Genomic DNA, 5,854 nt, shown 5'->3' on the forward strand with positions numbered 1-5,854 from the left:
AAGGCACGTCCGAAGGGTAGCATGGCAGAAGGTTGGTTGGTATCAGAGTCCCTAGTGTACATTGGAGAGTGGCTAGACGGATTTGATAAAGCCCGGGACATGCTATGGCGAACCATAGATGATGAGCGCATATCTGGGATTGTCATGTGTAATCTCGGTGTTGAGAAGAAGATGACGGAAGATCTAGAGGCTAAAATCAACCGATTTTGCATGCTTCACAATCCAGTGATGCAAAAGTGGATTTCACAATATGAGGATGCAAAGCAAGAGCGACAAAGGGCACGAATCGAGTGGAGACGGGGAAGACGACCACCGATGCACTATCCGACGGGTCTGGAGAGCCTACCAACCTTCATGAGCTTAAGATGGTTGCACAACCAATTGAAAAGCGCACAACAATGCGGTGACGAAGTGACTGAGGAAGAGTGGGAGTACTCTCGGGGTTGCGCGACCAAGGTAAGTTTGCAATGTACGACATGCTAGTGACTTTATTTCTAAACGTTTGAACGGCCACTCATAATCTTTGTTCGTTGTAGTATAAGTCATACACAACAGCATGGTGTAAAGGTCGACATTTTAGGGTGGAACGGATCGACAAAAACCGTTTTACTCAAGATTGTGGAATCATGGCAAAATTTGAACAGTCTAGTCGACGACGTTCCTCTGATGCAGATCCTGTGGTGGCGGAACTCACTTACTTCGGCACTTTGCAAGAGATTTTGAGGATCGATTACAAAGGATTTTTTGTCGACTTGTTCGACGTGCAATGGTTCAAGATAATCATGGAGGGTCGCAACGCTACCGTGCGTAGAGGAGAGTCTGGTTTTCTTGAGGTGGATTCTACTAAGAAATGGACTGACCTAAGAGACACTTTCGTACTACCAGAGCATTGTGAACAAGTAAGTATGTAAATAGTTAACATCCCCCTTTTACAAGTTATGTGCTTGAAAGCTCTCATGTAAGTTATGTGGCTCTGGCAGGTAATATTTCATCCTACAAAGTCTACATCAAACTGGTGGTACGTCATAGAGGTAGCCCCTCGTAGTGCAAGGACGTATGAAGGCTACCATGTGCCAATCACAACGGCATCAATGGAGGAGATCAGAGAAGATGCTCAATCAGAAGCCGCTGCGGTGGTGCCAGACGAGCATCAAGATGCTACTACTCTATATGGGGTGCATGCAGAGGAGCTACAAAATGAAACAGAGGATATGTGTTTAAACGGAGAGCTTTATATAGATATAGGAAGTTATGCTGAGTTATGCGAGGATGAGAGAGAGATCTCTTAAAGCCACAAATATTGTATTTGAACAATTTTGCTCCGTGTTGTAAAAGCTCTGGCTCTCTAAGTACCTTCCATGGTGTATAACGCTCTTTTCTACTCGCGCTCACATCTTTTGATTGAAAATTCTAAGTTTTCGACTTGCCTCTTCTATCACTCAATTCATTGTGTCATTGTATTTATATGCGTCATTATGTCATTGTATTTAATGGTCTTTGCGTCATTGTCTACTCTATTCATTCAATATTAAGTTTAAATATTCGTGTGTTTAATGCAGGTATGGATGATGAGGAGTTTCTTTCTTCTTTGTCACCACAGCAGAGACAGTGGTACGTGGAGCGTCATCGCTCTGGCGCATCATCGCGCGTTCCTACTCCATCCGCATCTCCCTCTCTTTCGGAGCATTTGGCGCGCTCCGAAGCTTCGGCGTCGACGAGACGATCTTTACACTCGTCTAGACACCGGCGCTCTAGTGGTGGCGGTGGCGGTTGTTGTGGGGATTCCGCCGCCGATGCCTCCACACCGCCTCGTGTTCGACGAGGCTCTTTACCCTCCCCTTCTTTGCCCGCCCCCACACTAGCCACAGCATCGCCATCTACGCCAGGTTTTGCGCAGCTGACTGTTCCTAGCAGCTACACACCTCTACCTACTCCGCCAGGAGCCACCCCACTCGACACTCCTCGCTTCGGGGCCCAGACGCCGGTGGAGACACCTGACGTCCGTACCCCCATCGACACGCCGCTAGAGACCCCTGCCGGGACACCCAGGTTCACGCGTCACCGGCCAGAGGGCTTGCCTTACTCCGTCGACTTCAGCGGCGGCATCATCATGGATGATGACGGCAAGAAGGTGATCTCGCGCATGCGTGGTCTTTGCTCTCAGCTGTTTAGACACTACATACTAAACAAATGGAGTGAAGTACCAAGTGATTTCAAAAACAGAGTCATCAACATACTTCATGATGAGTTTCCCGTTTCAACACGGGATCAGCGCTTCAATGAAGACCTGATGAAGATTCGAATGCACGAATACTGCAAACACAAGCGTTTCGAAGTGCAAAAAGAAATCAAGAATGGGTGGAACAGGCTAGATTGGCTGGCCAAAGAAGATTGGAAGAATGCGAAGAAAGCAGCGCGCGAGAATCCCGACAAGTGGAAGCAACAAAAGGATGCAGCCAAAGCGCGAGTAGAGGCAGGGTTTGTAAGTGTTTTCGCATTGCTCTTTATGTTCGATAGTTTAGGGTTTATGAGTTTTTTAATTCTAACATAATGAAATCTTTGTATGTTTTGACACTGGTCGATGACAGGACGTGATCCCACACCGTACGAGCGCGAGTACGCAGGCAGAAAGGGCTTAAACGCTCTGATAGACATTCTCAGTTCTCGCGGCGGCATGGTTAGTATTAGGGTTTACTCTTTTCTATTTTTTGTATTGTTTTATAAATGTCGTTATATGTTTATACTTACTGAAAGCTGTCTTATTGTCTTTTTTTGCAGAATCCGACAGATACGCTGCTTGGACGCGAAGACGACGTCAGTTTAGCCGTAGCTAGATAGCATTAGTTTAGGGTTTCTCATAGCTTATGTATCATGAGACGGATTTTATATGTCTTTTTGAACCATGTATATTATTACATTTGTCACCGCAGTTCCTTTTGCCAATCAATTCTTTATGCCTATGATGTTGTATAATTGTCATTATTACATTTGCCAATCAATTCATTTTGCCTATGATGTGTACAATTGTCAATTTTACGCTTGTCAATTTTGCAAACAATGCGTCTTGTGGGTGACTATTTTGGGTCTATTATCTACCCTTGCACTTTTTTTAAAAAGTGAATCAAGTACAATATGGTTGATGGGTGGCAGGGCATTCAATGCCCTGTCACCCAAAAAAAATTCTCTCGGGCGTCGCTATAACCGTCGCTATTTATGGCTCTGTAGCGTCGCTATAGTCTTCTGTGTAAACGTCTCTATAACCGTCGCTATGACCGTCGCTATGAGCGTCTCTATATAGCGACGCCTATAGCGACTCTCTCGTAGCGACGCTCGTAGCGACGGTTTTAGCGACGTCGGGGGTTATAAAAACCAAGTGTATTTCCGTCGCTAACAGCGTCACAAGAGCACACAACCTCTTGTAGTGAAACTTCGTCTCCGGGAGGAAAGTATCTGCATGAAGTTAACAGAGCTGCAGCTGTTGCGTGGTTTTCCTGAATTTTTTGTTGAGCATCTGAATGCAATTGCAGATCGGTTTCCAGAGTTGTACTCTTTATCACTCTATATTCATGAGGACGGCAAGCTGTTTGAAAGTTCACTGCTTTTGCCGTGCTTGATAGTTATCTTCAGCTCCATGATACCTATTGCAGCAATGTTGAGTACATTGAAGCAATGGGACTGACTGGCCACCCTGTGCCTAATCTTTTGATTGGACAAGGTAGAGAGAGAGAGAGAGGGAATTTCACAAGAGGACTAGCTCGTAGGAGCTGCATCCCTCATCAGCCTGCTATGCCATCATCGAGCCTGCCTCTCTGAGGGTTATGCTCCACCTCTCTCTCGCAAAGGCTGGTGCAGATATGTGTGATGTGAGAGAGAGAGAGAGAGAGAGAGAGAGAGAGAGAGAGAGAGAGAGAGAGCGCCTTTCAAATTGGGGGTCGCAGAAGCGGTTTGAGAGAGAGAGAGAGAGAGAGAGAGAGAGAGAGAGAGAGAGAGAGAAAACATTTCAAATTGGGGTAGCAGAAAGCCGTTCTCGCTAAATCCCAATTTCCAAAGCTCTGTAGCGCCTGGCGGACCCCTGAGGTTCACGGCCTGCCGCCTCTCTTTCTTTCTCTCCCATTGTTTATCACGCGTCTTCTCTCTTTCTCTCTCCCTTTTTTGGAACATCGCAGCTTGCACCACGTGTAAAGGGACTCCGCTCCGCCATATTATGTTAGTAGAAACATCGCAGCTTGCGCCACGTGTAAAGGGACTCCCGTCCGCCATATTATGTTAGTAGATTCATTTGAAAGTGCAAAGGGCGACCGATAAATGTAACTTCGCATATTTTTATTGAAAAATTATTTTCGTGAGCAGCGGAAGCGGCTAGAGCTAATTTGTAAAGCGAACTTCCCAGTTCTCGGAGTACCTATTTAAATTGCCTCCTTCCCTCCCACCGTCTTCGTAGCGCTCCTCCTCTCTCTCACACAACCTCACAAGAGGGTCTCTTCTGTGCTTAGCTTTGAGCGCGAGCTGATCGCACTACATTGGCTGTGCGTGCAATACAGAAACAATGTTGAGGCACGAGAAGCTGCGCTATAGCTGCCGGAGGCTGCAAGGGGGGGCTCCGCTAGCACAGCTAGATCGTGTGCCGAGTAGCAGTAGGAGGCTGTTGGCGATGGCGATGGGGGCCGGCGAGGGGTATCAATTATATGGTGGAGGGGTAGATCAGGGAAGCAGCCTGTCTCTCATGATGCCGACACACATGAAGGTGGGCCATGGCCATGGTCATTCGCGCGGAGCGAGCAGCAGAGTGTGGACCCTGTTGAAGTCCGTGCTGAGGGTGATTATTCCGAGCAGTTTGCCGCCGCTGCCATGCCTCTCATGGGCGCTTGCTACATTTGGAATGGAGCAGCAGCACGTATACTCATTGACGTCTTCATTAGGCAGCAAGGTGACTGGCACCCTCTTCGGGCATCGGAGAGGGCATGTCTTCTTTGCAGTTCAAGATGACCCTCGCCGGCAGCCCGCTCTGCTGCTGGAATTGGCGACCTCGACCAGCACGCTGGTGAAGGAGATGTCGTCAGGGCTTGTGCGCATCGCCCTGGAGTGCGAGCGCACGCACAACCGCGACAAGCTCTTGCTGGAGCCCATGTGGACCATGTACTGCAATGGCCGCAAGTCCGGCTACGCCATCCGCAGGGCTTGCTCCGACGTCGACCTGCAAGTTCTCACCTTTTGCCAGGCCATCTCCATGGGCGCGGGAGTTCTCCCCGCCACTTCTTCGACTGCTGCTGGCCATCATCATCTCCATCACCTGCAAGATGGCCACGGCTGCCATGACGGCGAGCTGACATACATGAGAGCTAAATTCCAGAGAGTTGTGGGCTCAAAAGACTCCGAAGCTTTCTACATGATGAGCCCGGATCGCCATGGCAGCACCACCACTGACTTGAGCATTTTCTTGCTCAGGATATGATCCAAATCCACCTTCCCCTGCCCAATGCAGCCAAAACTGCTTGGGGTGGATCGACACCTGTGTGTATAATCCCCGCCCCCGCTTACACTCACGAGCCACGTGTTCCCATACCTCAGTGGAATATCCCATGGGAATGTAGGTAGATACTTCCCCCTTTGTTTCCTACTTAAATAATTATCTGGGACGGATCGCCCGTTTTCATTACAAAGGAGCTCTTTTCTAAGTGTCCCATTTGCTCGCTTCTCTTTATTGATCTTGTGCTACAAGAGTGCCACAAAAGTCCAACAGCAAGAAAGTAACTTAATTGCACGGATTGGAGAAGTCTTTTTTGAGACTTAGGTTGATCCAAACTCTCATGCAAACTGCAAAAATTGAGAATGAAAAGACAATTTTATATAAGAC

At 48.0% G+C, this 5,854-nt stretch overlaps 1 pseudogene; it reads left to right on the top strand.

Moving 5' to 3' along the window:
- The first annotated feature begins 4,454 nt into the window (after nt 1-4,454).
- LOC147451092 (protein MIZU-KUSSEI 1 pseudogene) lies at nt 4,455-5,666 on the top strand (annotated as a pseudogene).
- Nucleotides 5,667-5,854: the final 188 nt, after the last annotated feature.

The sequence above is a fragment of the Adiantum capillus-veneris genome, chromosome 9 (assembly GCF_014529385.1).
Source record: "Adiantum capillus-veneris isolate H3 chromosome 9, ASM1452938v2, whole genome shotgun sequence".
Lineage (NCBI taxonomy): Eukaryota > Viridiplantae > Streptophyta > Polypodiopsida > Polypodiales > Pteridaceae > Adiantum > Adiantum capillus-veneris.